The 15770-nt window shown below is 42.2% G+C and overlaps 1 long non-coding RNA gene across 1 annotated transcript; it reads left to right on the top strand.

Moving 5' to 3' along the window:
- Positions 1-14811: 14811 nt before the first annotated feature.
- Positions 14812-15523, top strand: LOC307044714. The gene is made up of 2 exons (XR_013809673.1): positions 14812-14923; positions 15390-15523. It is a non-coding gene; the product is annotated as an uncharacterized lncRNA (long non-coding RNA).
- Positions 15524-15770: the final 247 nt, after the last annotated feature.

Here is a 15770-nt window from a genome sequence, read left to right as displayed (position 1 = left end):
GGAGACCGTCACACACACACACAGACAGACAGACAGACAGACAGACACACACTTGGGGGCGGGCCCACCTGTCAGTCTTTATGCATACTAATGTGATTGAAACAGCATTTATTTAAAAAAAATTATTATACACCATAAGGCGCAACAGTAGGGGCTTTTCACACCTGTGAATACACATCACCCCCTTCCTATCGACGGATATCACACCTACTTGGGATATCACACCTACTTGAGATCTCACAACTCGATCAAAGGGGAGGCGGGACTTAGCTCATTTGCATAATGGGGGGAGGTGTGACCTGTCACTTTTTTATGCATACTAATGAGACGAAAGCGGGATGAATATTACTACTCCAATGATCTATATAAAACAAAAAACTGCTTTTAGTCTATTTGGATTGTTGACAGAGTCACATGTATTGCAATAAACTGGTCATGACGACGAGGTATTCTTTAACCTTAACTGGCGTGGTTTATTTTCATATGTGCATTGCACCACTTGACCTGCTCTCCATGAGAGCAAGAGAGAGAGAGATAGAAGGGGAGGGAACAATCCCTTATATCTGATATCTGACGTCAGCTACAATAGCTGCGCCTCCTTACGCCTATAGCGCCCTCTTACTGTGGAACAGGTATAGTGCAGTTACATACAGACATATTAATACTTACACTTAACATTCCCACTTATGAATGACGTGTATACTGTACAATTTTTCCAAGAAAAATAACAATTCAAAACATCAAAAGAACATGGTAGTCAATATTACATAGTAGCCAATATTTTAAACACCGAACATGACCCCTGCACATTTTTTTTATTTCAGTTTGGAGACAGGCTTGGACATAGCGTCTGCAACCATGTCATCTGTAGGACAGTAGACCAGTGTCATCTTTCCTTCTCTGATGACAGATCTAATGAAGTGATATTTTATATCCACATGTTTACACCTCTGTCGGCACACAGGGTTTCTGGCAAGTGAAATGGTTCCCTGGTTGTCTTCATAAACAACAGTTTTCTTATATACATAGGTATCCATTCCTTCGAGCAGTTGTTCCAGATAAATACATTCCTGTATTGTCAAGGCTAGAGCCATATATTCGGCTTCACAAGTTGATAGTGCCACTGTGGGCAGTTTCTTTGTTTTCCATGAAACCAGTGAGCTGTATGTACCCATACTCACACAATACCCTGTGGTACTTCTCCTGTCTGTGGCGTCTGCCGCCCAATCTGCGTCACTATAGGCTTGAAGCCCTAAGCCCTCGCTGCTCTTTCTGTAACAAAGCTGTTTATCTGCTGTACCTTTAAGATAACGGAAAACATGTTTTGCTGTAATCCAGTGCTCTTCTGTGGGATCAGCAAAATGCTGTGATAACTTACTCACTGCAAAACATAGGTCAGGGCGAGTACATGTTGTCAAATAAATGAGGCTGCCTACAGCTTCTCTATACATTTTTACATCCGTCAATTTTTGCATCCTCATTGTAGTCTAGCTTTTGATCACATGGTGTTTCCCTAGTTCTACACTCCTGCATGTCAAAACGATTCAGGATCTTTTCCACATATCTCTTCTGGGATATTTTTACACAACTGGCAGACTGTTCGAAGTCCATGCCTAGAAAATGTTTTAACCTGCCCAGGTCCTTCATCTTGAATCTGGTGGAGAGCATATCTTTCACCTGCTCTAGGTTTCTAGTGTTGTCTGCTGCGATGATCAAATCATCCACCCAAATCACAATTATCACTTTCCCTGACTCTTTTGACTCCTTTGTATAAACACAGGGGTCTACTGGGTTCTGTATGAAGTTGTCTTCAATTAGACATGTATGAAGCATCTCATTCCAATTTCGCCCAGACTGTTTCCGGCAGTAAATAGATTTTTCTAGCTTCTCTCCTTTCTTCTCGTAACCTTCAGGTTGTTCCATATATATGTCCCTATCAATGGGTGCGTGCAGGTAGGCTGTCTTCACATCCATCTGGTGTAAAATCAAGTCGTCTTCGGCTGCCTTCTGCATAACTACTCGTACACTGGTCAGATTAGCTGGAGGGGAGAATGTCTCACCGTAGTCTATTCCTTCCCTCTGACTGTAGCCTTTAGCTACAAACCTGGCCTTGTACCTGTCGTGCCCTTCAATACCCTCCTTGATTGAGTACACCCACTTGCCTCCCACTGTCTGTCTACCCTCGGGTAATTTTGTTAGAGTAAAAGTATGATTGTCCTCCAGGGACCTCATCTCATCATCCATCGCTCTCTCCCATTTTCCTGATTCAGGGGATATCATGGCCTCTTTAAAGGTCTGAGGTACACCACTCACTACTCTAGCAGTAATCTATGCTGGTAAGTGTACTGTCATCTTCGTCACTTTCTCTCTGGGCATAGTCTTTCAGATACTTTGGGGGTTTATGTTCCCGGGGGGGATATCTCCCACTGCATGAGGCACGTGACGTCACCCTAGGGTGCTTCTCGCCATCATCCTCCGGTGGCTGTTGACCGTCTGTCTGCATGTCTGTGCTCAGTACACTAGGCTGTGTCGTCTCTCTTTCCTCACACCCTACTCTGGAGTCCAGCTCTGGCTCCTGTGTCTGTGTCTCGTTCTCACATGTTGTCTTTGTGACAAACTTTACTAACCTGTGCTTTTGCACTTTCCCCTTACCGGGATAATAGACTAGAAAAGCGGGGCTGCCTTTGTCATGCCCTACAAAAAGTCCTTTATTACACCTGGACTCGAGTTTTCCTCTGTCCTGTTGGTAAGCATAACACACTGACCCAAACTTGTGCATCCTGGCTAGATCACACCTTTTTCCTGTCAGTGCTGTATATGGGGTGGTGCCCGTGTGCTTGTTAAAACACCGATTTCCGGTGTAAGCTGCTTCTTGGACCGCATAATGCCATAGACTCTTAGATAAATTACCGTCTATTAGCTTACACCTAGCCTTTTCGAAAAGAGTGCGCCCTTCCCTCTCAGCTATCCCGTTCTGATGCGGGGAGTAAGGACAGGACGTTTCGTGTCTGATCTTGTTCCTTCTCAGCAGTGACTGAAACTCTCTATTTGTAAACTCTGTTCCGTTGTCGGACCTCAGGCATTTTACGCTGCCATACGGAGCTACATCTGCAAGGAATTTCTCTGTGGCCTGAAGTGCGTCACTCTTTGCTTTGAGAAAGTAAACAAACACTGCCCCTGTACACACATCTGTGAAAGACTGCATATATTTAAAGCCACCTATGGACTCTTTGGTTACTGGAGCGGCTAGATCTGTGTTAACTAGCTCAAGTGGTGTCTTTACTTTTTCTGTGGGACCTCTGTTCCTTGTTTGAGGGAACTTTCCCTTTATACACACATCACATTCTTTGTTAGGTCTATGCTTTTCACCGTTAATGTGCATGCCTACTGTTACCGCCTGCAGCTTCAGTATCCTCGTAATTACAATGACCCATGATCTCATGCCATGTCTGAATATCATGACTGACATGACACACATCATTTTCATTACATTCTGTTTGTAGATAATACATTCTCTTGTACACCTCAATGTTAAATCTCGTACCGTCAGGCTCAACAAGAACATTGTTAACTTCATTGAAGAACACCTTGGCACAATTTGAAGTAGCAGATTTGACAGAAAATAGTTCTTGGGGGAACGAGGGTATGTAGAGGGCGTTCTTCAACGTCACTGTACACCGGCGCCCCTCACTGTCTATGAGGCATACCTGTGCGTCTCCTCTCCCGTGCGTCAACCCGAAAGTGCGCTTCCCGTCTGCCAGCTCCATGCTGTGTCTCTCCGGCTCGAAGGTGCTGTCAAAGTTCTTGAATCGGTTCCTGTTGTTGATAATGTGGGACGACGCACAGGTCCACGATCAGTCCCTTCCTTTTGGTCTGCTACTGCTGCGCTGACCAGCTGGCAGTATATTAATACTTACACTTAACATGGATGATGGACAGTTTGAAGCGTTGAGTGAGTCTGTATTAGGTAAACTACATGTTAATCACCGACATTTTGGTTATGATATTAATACTAATGTTATTATATTGAAGCAGGGGTGGGGAACCTCCGGCCCCCGGGCCGTATACGGTCGGACCGCTAGACCATTTGGTACGGCCCCCGAGGTAATTTATAAACAAAGTGGCCTGTGCCTGGTGGTGGGGCCCAATGTGATATATTTTCATGGGGCCCAAAATCCCTGGCGGTGCCCCTGGGTGGAGGAGTTAGGTAAGTCTGGGGTACCCTGTACATTTCTCACCACGTAGCTAACTAATGTTTAGACACACTAGGTTAGCGTATTGTTGCCACCCCTGTATATTGTTTAGTCAAATTCTTTTTAGTTTAGTTAGTGAGGGTTGTTTTGTTTGAGTTTTGGTTTCAAAGGGTAGATCTAGAGATAGGCCTGGTTTTGTTATGCTTGTTTCTTTTATTTGGCACAATCCTTTGACTCCTCCTCCTCCTCCTCCTCCTCCTCCTCCTCCTCCTCCTCCTCCTCCTCACCAACAGAGTGTTTCAATTATATGTCTGTTCGGTTCTGGGTTTACATAAAATAAACCTTTTGTCAACTGTTACGCTGACTCCCTAATTTTGTATTGGTTGTATGTTATTGTCTCCAGGTCCCCTAGACCTTAGTGGGGACGTAACAGCTACCTTACAAACTAAGGGAGAAGTGGAGAACAGCAGCTTGTGACATTCTGGATTGGAGCCATCAAAGAGCAAGATTGCATGACCTTGTTGTATTTATTGAAAGACAAGCTAGAATACTTCAAGACCCTCTCTTTGGTGACATTCACGATCATCAACTTAACAGTACAAAGACTTTCATTACAACTCCTGCTATTTTTAAGTCGAAATAAGTGCAAGGGGAAGCAGTTTTGCTACCACAGTGGCTATAGTGTCAGACAGCCATGCAGAGGAACCCAAAGAAGACAATTATCCTGTTAAAATATACATTTCCTCCACTAACAATGACACCTCATGTACCTTTTGTACCAGCATGCATCCTTTAGCTGAATGCCATAACATACATTCAATATCTCATGAAACTAAAATTGAGTTTTTGAAAGAGAAGGGACTATGCTTTGGCTGCCTGAAGGTGGGGCACTTGAGCAGGAACTGTAACAGGAGAATGACTAAACACCCAACTATTCTGCACATTAAAAGATCTTCAAAGCCTGAAACTGAGAACTTTAAACATGATAAGGCAGAGAAGAAGAGTGGAGGAGAAAGGCCTGATGAGACATCCATCAGCAGTGCTCTTGTTTCAGTAGGAGAAGGTGAAGGAATCGGGGCTGGTAAAGACAGCATACTTGCCATAGTGCCAGTGAAGGTGAAACTCGGCCATGGAAATAAAAGCATACTGACCTATGCATTCCTGGACCCTGGTAGTACCGACACATATTGCACAGAGGGGCTCATGAGGCACCTTGGTGCTAGAGGACGGAGAACTGAAGTCCTTCTTCAAACAATGGGAACAAAGAAAACAGTCAGGAGTTTTGAGGTAACGGGTCTAGAAGTGGGCAATATGGAAGATGACACATATATAAACTTGCCCAAGCTTTACACTCAGAACAAAATCCCTGTTACCAAAAGAAACATTCTTACCCAGGCGGACCTCAAGAAATGGCCTTATCTGCAGGAGATCCAAATAAAAGAAATAGATGCTGACGTGGGATTTCTTATTGGAGTCAATACTCCAAAGGCTATGGAACCATGGAGAGTTATAAATAGCCAAGGAAATGGCCCACATGCAGTGAAAACGCTGTTAGGATGGGTCGTTAATGGTCCGCCTAATGCTTCCGCAGATCCGGATGATGGAACCCCCGTGGCAGTAGTGAACAGGACCTCGATTGTTCACCTTGAGAAGCTAATTGAAAGACAATATATTAACGACTTTCCAGAGAAAGAGTATGAAGAGGAAAGACAGATGTAAGCTGATGACCGAAGGTTCATGCAGATTGTATCAAGCTCGGTTTCTCTTAAAGATGGCCACTACAACTTACCTCTTCCTCTAGATAATCCAAACATTATCATGCCAAACAACCGCCAAATGGCAGAGCAACGAGCAATGTCACTAAAAAGGAAATTCCAGAAGGATCAGACGTATGCAGCCGAGTATAAAGGCTTTATGAGTGACATTATCAAAAAAGGATATGCAGAGAAAGTACCATCGGATGATCTACATGTGGAAAACGGCAAAGTGTGGTATATACCCCATCATGGTGTCTATCATAAACGTAAAAAAACGATCCGTGTGGTCTTTGATTGTGCATCATCCTATAAAGGCAAATCCCTCAACAGTGTACTCCTTCAGGGCCCTGACTTGGCAAACTCATTGATTGGTGTTCTACTCAGGTTCCGTCAGGAGCCCATCGCCACTATGGCAGATATTGAGGGGATGTTTCACCAAGTGCGTGTAAACGAGGAGAACATAAACTTGCTGAAATTCCTGTAGTGGCCTGAAGGAGAAGCCAGCACAAATCTGGAGGAATACCGGATGAGGGTCCACCTCTTTGGAGCTGTTTCCTCTCCAAGCTGCGCAAACTTTGCATTGCGAAGAACAGCTGAGCACAACTGTGGCAAATTCGATGGAGAAGTGGCAAAAACAATCAAATCAAATTTCTATGTGGATGATTGCCTCAAGTCGCTAGCAACAGAAAATCATACTATAAGCCTTATTAGGTCTCTCAGAGAAATGTGTTCCCTTGGTGGATTCAAGCTGGCAAAAGGGATAAGTAATAGTCGAGCGGTGCTAGCATCCATCCCTGATAAAGACAAGGCTAAACAGGTGAAAAACTTGGATCTGGACAGGGATAAGCTGCCACATGAAAGAGCACTAGGGATGTACTGGGACCTTGAAAATGATATATTCAGTTTCCGTGTGACTGTGAACAACAAAACCCTTACAAGAAGGACTATACTTTCCACTGTCAGCTCTGTGTACGATGCTCTTGGTCTTCTTGCCCCTTTCATATTGAATGCAAAGCAATATACTATGGACTTGAAAGTTTGCAATATACTATGAACTTGAAAGTATGCAATATAGTATGAACTTGAAAGTATGCAATATACTATGGATGTTATATGTTTAGTTAAAATGACTCTACTGTTGATATATTGTAATTGCTATGCAATAAGCAATTAGGGGCTGATATGTTGGAGCCATTTTCATTGAGTTATTATTGTCTGATAGTTAGGCTTGATGATAATATAAATTAGATTAAACTCACCGTCTAACGGTATTTGTGTGAGTCATACTATGGTTTTCAAATGTATTAATTTAAAGCTCACTTATTATTTGTTAAGTGTGTCAGTATCACGTGCATGGCTATATGCCTATATATGGTAGATTGATAGGACACAGCTGGGGTGGATGAGACGGGGAAACGGAAAAGTCTTTTGACCATGTTCTTTTTGTTCTTTTGGAGACTGTTAACGTTTATTTAGTATGAAGCGAAGAAATGTGTCCTGCTGTTTATATGCCGTCTGGACTAACGAATAAAGCTCATGTGATTCAACAACGATCTCAGCTAATTTGTTTGGAAACAAAGAGAGGCGTGTCAAAACCCACAACCCCGATAGAGGTGGCTATTCAATTGTAGACAAGGATTAAAACGCCACCACAGATGTCTGCTTTCCCTGACATGTCATATACAGAGCATAGAAACGGAAAAACATCTTTAGTAGTTATTAATACTCTTGACAGAAGAATCGTGAGGAAATAACGGCTCAATAAAGAAACGTTGCTAGAATATTTCCTCCTAGCACTAGGCTAGGGGCCTGTCATGTTTTTAAACGTTTAAATAGTAGCACATGTAATACTCCTGGCTCTTTCAGTGCAAACTTCAGTTTTGAGTGTGGGTTTCAACAGACATGGGTCCCCTTGGGAGCCAGCATATCCTGCTAAGAAACCTTGATTTAAGCCTGTGATAAGGTCATTGACAAACATCTGTGATTTTAGAAAGAGCTTTGGAAATGATTTGCAGCATGAAGCCTCCTGAGGCACACCCAGCGAGGGGGCAGAATATTGCAGGTAGAGCTTAACTCCTGTGGGGAAAAACTCTTCTTTGGTAGAAGATGTACATGACCGCTTGGCAGAGAATGACTCATGGTATCCATAGAAGAGACACTGTAGGAGAGATCGAAGTCTAAAATGATGGTCAAAAATGTATCGAGCTTCCTTTCATATTCACTTAATGGAAATGTATTAATTTATTTCCATTTAATTTATTTATAGTAGTATAAATACTTATACACTTACAACTTCTGTATAATTACCTCAAATATGACTTACTGCAGGCCAAATATTTCCATAATAAAACAATGTTTATGCAGAATTGTATTATATACCTGCTAAGATGCGATTCCTGAGGAATTGCTGCTGCAGGGGCAGGAAGCTTGAACTCGTGGCTGGATCTGGGACTCCAATTCCCAGAATCCTCAGGGGTGTGACGTCAGCGGCACATCGTGGTTGAACGCGGAAGTAGAAACATTTGTTTACATTGTAGGCAGAGGAAATCGAGATTGTTCACGGGAATATATCGTGGAATTAAAGGCTTCAGCAAGCAGCAGCAAGCAGCAGCAAGCAATGCATGGATATATCCCTGGCAGGTTAAATAGAGCTGCATATTAAGGAGACTGTTTGGTTGGTTGTAGAGTGGCAAGAAGCATTATGTATGAATGCAGCATAAGTGCTCGAGTTGACTGCCTGAACTAGCTAGCTCGCAGGCTTCGCCCCATTTTTTTCGAGCCTGTGTAGACAAACTTGGATAATATTACTCAAGAGCTCTGAAATATTCATCCACTTCTATTTGTGTGATATCTAAAACTGGACCACTCCCTCCTTGGAGGAGGCCCAAGCTTTGGCACACCGTGTGTTGTTATGGGACTTATTGTTGACAACATTTTATTATTTATTAACTACAACGTCACCCAAATCACCTATCTGATTAATCATGACATTCCCTCCTTTGAGTATAAAATGCTCAATTAATATTACAATGATTACCCTATTATAAATAGGACCTGGAAAACCCATAACTTTGTATTGAATAAATATAAATTCTCTGTGTACTCACAAGTTGTACAAAAATGTTGTGTGATGTCGGGACTCGGGACCCCCTTGAAAACGAGATGGTGTATCTCAAGGGGTTTATCAATAAATAACATTTCTATATATGTATCGTCTTACGATGGTATAAATGCATATTTACAAAAAATCTGCCATTAGCACAAAGAGTCGTTCACATGTTGTTAGTTCAATAATGGCTTTTGTCATGGTATTATTTGTCATTGTTGCTGCGAAAAACAACACCCTTGGGGTTGCTAATGCCTCTTAATAGCACTAGGACTAGAGGCTTGCTGACACTGCTGAGTGCAGCTGAACAAACATCATGACAAAATAATATTTCTCTAAACTAGTGGGAAAATGTGAACTATTCTCACAGAGGGTTACATACAGAAGAACATGAAGGGCCCTCACTTAAAATTATATATATTATATATATATATATATATATATATATATATATATATACTCTATATAATATATATGAGATATTCCTCAGGGGTGCCCAACCAGTCTTTCGCGATCGACTGTCTATAATTAGAACAACAATATTCAGTTTTATCGTTAATGTCCTATAACATAATCTTCCTGTGCCAGAATAATGCAATTGAACGCATCAAAGCTTTGTGATTGGCGTGACCCCATGTATCGGGGCGTGGCTGGTTGCTAGTTTGCTGACGTTGTCCGTGACAACAGGAGTGACAGTCCGCACACACACAAGACCACAATTATGGCAGAAGCAAAAGAGCCCAAAATATATAATTTTCACTCCGAGTGGGAGGATGATTATTTTTGTATCTATTCCAATTCAAAGTCCATCTGTCTCATCTGCAATGCGAGTGTGGCTTTATCGAAGAAGGGTAATTTAGGAGCGGCATTTCAAAACAGTGCACAAACGCTACGAGACGGAATTCCCTCCTAATTCTGCCCTACGCTCCCAAAAGGTGAGGGACCTGAAAAGACAGCTAAATGCACAGCAGTCCATTTTCACCAGGCCCAACAACAAGAGCAAGGCTGCTACCATATCATCTTATCCTGTCAGTCATGTTCTTGCGAAACACATGAAGTCTGTCAAAGACGGTGAAGTTGTGAAAGAAGCATTCCTGGAGGCTGCCAACGCGCTTTTTGGGGACAGTAAAGATAACAGTAGCGTTTCAACAGGTTTTTGATATAATAAAAACTCAAGTTGGATACCGTTATTAATCAGCTGTAAGTTTTAGTTTGTTTGAACTTATTCATTATAATTATTGTACAAAATGGTAAGAATGCAAACATTAAGATCTGTTCTGTTTAAATTGATTATTGTCTATTATCAATTTAGGTTAAGAAACTAGTGTTGCTTGCATCCTATTTTAAAGGCATTTATTTTTATACTCTACTAAAATGCAACAAAAAAGGGTTTTGATTCTATTAATTTTGTCTTTTTTATTGCACTTTGGCAGCAGATTCCTGTGTAGCTTCAGATCTGAGTTGTCTTATTAGTAAGCCTAATTTATACTTTTGTAGCAACACTATTTTTATATAATGGCAAAGAAAGGGTTCAGAGTCTTTTCTTTTTTTCCTGTGTCATATGTGGCAGCACTGTTCAATGTTTCTTGAAAACATTACCCACTGTAGTATAACATAATAATAACATTCAACCTCTCCCTCCTGTGGTGACAGATATGGCTCTATATAGCTGGATTTCAAAATACCCTTCTGGGCTTCCTCATTGGTATGGATGATACCAGGCTGTCAGTGGCATTTGATTCATGTTTGGAAATCCTGTTCCTCTTTGACATCCCTGAGACCCCCTGCCTCTGTTGTAGTCATGGAAACCTCCCCTGGGGTAACTGTGTGGATGGCCGTTGTTTGATGCTTTTTGCTGTGTGGGGCCATATTCTGGTACTTGTAGCATCCTGTGTTGCGGACAATCTCTGAACCAATGTGAGAACTGACCACATCTGAAGCATCCTTCATCGTGGAAACCTTTTCCTGTTGATCGATTACTCCCTTGGAAATGTCCTCTTCCTCTGCCACTTTGTCTTCCTCAGAAACCTCCTCCACGTCTTGGTTGAGTCTGCATCTGAATCTATGGCACTGCCTGACTTTGAACTTTTGGAGGTGTCTGCCCTGCCTTCTCTGCTAGTATGGCCATCTTTAGCTTAGCTGCCATCTGCTTTGTCGATGTCTTGTTTTTTTAGCTTCGGTATCTTTCTCAGCTGTATCTTCAAACGTCTTAGTTTTAGTGCTTCCACTGCTTTTCCTTCTTCTATATTTGTTTTCTTGTGTTCGTTATCATGGTGCATGAGATATCCTCTCCATTCTTCAGTGGGTTTGGTATCTAATCCCACTTCGTCTTCCAGGCTATCCTGCACAGAGGTCGGCAGGGCTTTGGTGACTGCATGCCTCCACAACATTGTAACAGCTGGAGAAAAATCATGACGTTGTCCTGTGCTGTCCATCCATACTTCTTCACATCTTTTCAAGAAGGCATGCATTCCTTCCTCCTTTCCTTTCTTCAGGCTGGGGAGGGCAGCCAAACTGAGTTTTGTCGGGTAGGTGAGACGGATGGCCGCCCAGTACTTCGTCCTATCATGGTTAAATGGAGTGTCATCTGGTGCGTCACTACATTGGGACTGGGCATCTATCTGTCTGGCCTCTGGTCTTCCTTCTACACGTTCAATCAGTGCCCTTAGATCTCCCAAGAATAGGTGGTCTTGATCAGTGTACTTCTCTAGGTCAGGGGTCCCCAACCCCCGGTACCGAAATAGCTGTGAGTTTATCGTAATATTTGCAGAATTATAAATATATTTTATCATAATATTTTTTTAGAATTTTCGCACCTATACCAGTCACATTATTTCATCCAGTAGCCTAGTTAATCTTTCACCAGAAAACCATTGAAAATGGCTTTTATGATGTTCCGAGGGATTTGGCGGCACAGCCTAAGGTCTCAGCCTCTCGTGCGCACGAGAAAGTTACCGGTGCGCCAAGTAGGAAGAGGAGCGCACAGGAGACAACCGTTTAATTGCAGACTGTTATGTTTATGTGGGGAAATGGCAGTGCATACATTATTTGAGATATATTTCAAACTCGGACTTCATTTTAAGGACATGTCGGCCAGGGGTGTAGAGCTATTTGTTTAAGCACCGTATTGGCAAAACAGGAGAGTAAACCGGTCTGCCTTGATATATGAATTCATGTCTGGGACTCTCACGGTATCTGCTGCCCGCAGCTGTTTTATAGAAGGAAAACCTCCTTCACTTCATGAAATGGCTGCAGCATCAGGAGTCAGCGGGACGTATACTCTGCCTCTGAGAAGTGCAGCACCAGCGCGCCGAGAGCTGTGCCTTTTCACGCACCGCCTTCGCTGTGTTTACCTTCATCAGAACAGCTTAAGAGTGACTTCAGGCTGCTACGTGTCAACCACACACACCTCTACACACATCGAACTGCCCGATTACTCCCCCTTTTATTAGTTTTATGAAGGAGATGTCCAGTCACCAAGGTGTGTGTGTGTGTGTGTGTGTGTGTGTGTGTGTGTGTGTGTGTGTGTGTGTGTGTGTGTGTGTGTGTGTGTGTGTGTGTGTGTGTGTGTGTGTGTGTGTGTGTGTGTGTGTGTGTGTGTGTGTGTGTGTGTGTGTGTGTGTGTGTGTGTGTGTGTGTGTGTGTGTGTGTGCGCGACACCAGCATTTGTTTTCAAATGAACATGAACAGTAATTTTTTACACACATCTGGCTAGCTCGATAGGTAGCCTATATGCGGGTGTTCCCAAAAGAAGTTAGTTTAATCTTAATCTCGATGTAGTGCTAAATGCTGTCGGAGTGCACCGGAACGAACGACACTATCATAATATCTTCTGAAAACAAATGCCAGTGTCACACATACACACATACACCCTGGCGACCGGACATCTCCTTCATAATGTGCCTTCTCCTCGTTTTCCGATTATCCGTAAATCATACAAACAAAACCAAAACGTTGATTTATCTGTTTTCCCGTTTTGGTTTAAAAAGTGAATAACGTCGTTTTTTTGGTTTTCCGTTTTTCCGAAAAACCAAAAAACAACACTGGTTCTTTTTTAAACGTTGTTAATATGTTTTGGATGCATATTATTCTATTATTTGTTCAGGCTGTTATATACAATTAGCCTCTGTTGCTACCTGGTGGTGGTGAGTAAATATTAAAATCAGTTAAAATTGACAACTGGTCCGCGATTTTCTTTTAATGTCTCTGCCGGTCCTTGGCACAATAAAGGTTGGGAACCCCTGCTCCCCCCCGGAGAGTGGGGGTAGCTTTGCCACTAGTGATTCCATGTCCCTGTGATTCCATGGTTGGTATATCGATCAATTTCTTCCAGCTGCTATCAATGGTAGCATTTTACTTTTCCATGTGTAACCGGTCTGGTTTGACGCCACATGTGATCTCTGCGTTGTGTTGTGTGAATGCAAACAACTTCTTTCTTGCCAACCAGGATTTATTCTCTGTGCAAAACAGAATATAATAATTAAAGGGAAAATTAGAGGGAAATGGCTTCATCAGCTTTCTAACTTCACACTTCTCCTCAGTGGGGCCTGAAGCTAACTCAGGAAAGTATACAGAGTTCTAAATAATACAATTAACAGATATACATTTATCCATGGTGGCAAACCGGTTTTTCTTTGTAAATTAATATATACAAATATAACCATTAATTTACACTTTACAAAACAAACAATACAATTTACAGTTACAAAACATAAAAATAATTTCCACATACCTGTGCAAAACAGAATATAATAATTAAAGCAGGAAATGGCTTCATCAGCTTTCTAACTTCACACCTTCAGTGGAAGAAAACACCCACATCCCAGCTAACACGCCACGTTGCCACCACGTGGCCTAAAAGTGGTAGTTTGGTGGCACTGTGCACAACGTGGTAGCCACGTGGCTCCAACGTTGTGGTTCACCACAAGCACCCGTCTAAGTGTGCACAACGTGGTAGCCACGTGGCCCCAACGTTGTGGTTCACCACAAGCACCCGTCTAAGTGTGCACAACGTGGTAGCCACGTGGCCCCAACGTTGTGGTTCACCACAAGCACCCGTCTAAAAATACTGATTTGTTTAATGTTTAGATTTATTTATTTATTTCCTTTTTGCCAGAATATGAGTTTGAAGGATAGTAATTTGTGCAAAAAATATTACTTGGGTGGTTTTACAAAGACAATACCACGTTGTGGCCACGTTGAAATATAACGTATAAATACCACGTTGTGGCCACGTTGAAATATAACGTTTTCCTTTCCATGCAAGTGGGTGTATACATATGATTTGTATGCAAATAGATGGAGTCTACTCTATTATGTAGTTGAATATTGTTCGTCCATTTGTTGCTGTTGATGTTTATAACTGTATATGCTCTCACCAGCCTAAGAATTCAACCAATCACAGCAAATTTCGTTCGCGCCTTTTCTCAGTGTTCTGGATTTACCACTTCACATCCTGGTCGATCCATACGCATACAAATTATATAGTCCTTCAAATATCCATCTATTCTCCCAGAAGATGGGATGTATTTTGCAAAACAGACAGTTATTCGATCGTTTTTCCCAGTTCGACACCCTTTCCTGTCCCTCGATGCCCCCACTAGCGCTGGTTAAAATGAATGCCGTTCAGCGACCTAGAAACAGTTAAACGGATCTGCGAAAACGAGGACACGCTGTCAATCTCTGGAACGTTAGGCCCAGCGCCGTATAGACTGAGAGTTATGTCATCTCCGTTCACTCCAATAGACCACTTTTTTACAGCAATGGCGGATCGTGGAGCCTCTCAATCGTTCCCCGGAAGTTAGCGCCAAGGCTAGCAGAGCTGTAGAGTTGCAGCATAATAGACCGTTCGTGACGGACTTTTAAAGGTAAGAAGAAGCTTAAAGATTTATATTGCGGATATTATCAGTACATCTGATTCAAATTAACATGTGTATTAAAGGATGTCAGTGGATTATCCCTAAATTAGTAGATTTAGGGAACGTTTACAGATAACAGATTAAGCTAGGATACCATACCATAGTACCATACACTATACCATAGTGGTTGAATACACAGTATTAGGAAACACTTTATACTTACTGGACATGTTATACTCATTATATACTGTATATAAAATATGACCAAGAATGTGAGACAACTTTATAGAAATTCATATCACATCTGTTACTGATGCCATTTGTCATACTTTGTTAAACTCACAAATAATAAAGTTCCATAACTTCAGTTGGGAACAAAGACCACACCTTATCTCCCCAAGGCAATTTCCCATCCAATAGGTGTGCTATATAGGTGTGTATAACCCTTTCTCCTGTCTGTTACTCCCTCTTTCAGCACAAGAACCAGAGGGGGATTCAATGGAGCCTGAATACCTGCACTGAGACCCTCACCCTGCACCCTGAGTCTCAACTCTCAGTGTTTTTCAAGCCTTTCCCTGTTTTTTTGTATTAAACAAAACATTAAGCTTTCTCAATGGTGTGGTTTTCGTTTTGTGAAAAAGTGCAAATGCAGTGTTTGTATACAATAACCTAACCTCACATATTTTTTTGCTGTTGGTCATGAAATTGCTCCTGCTGACTTGTGCCAGCCATTTTTTCCTCCGCTCTGTGTCAGTGGGGAAGCCGTACATTCGTACTCCTTTCTCAGAGCGATTTGAGCATCCCCAGGCAGCACAGCAAACCATGGTGGCGACTAGGAGGCAGCACAGCAAACCAG

The sequence above is a fragment of the Notothenia rossii genome (assembly GCF_949606895.1).
Source record: "Notothenia rossii genome assembly, chromosome: 6".
NCBI classification, from domain to species: Eukaryota; Metazoa; Chordata; class Actinopteri; order Perciformes; family Nototheniidae; genus Notothenia; species Notothenia rossii.
This window is presented reverse-complemented; position numbering and strand designations above follow the sequence as displayed.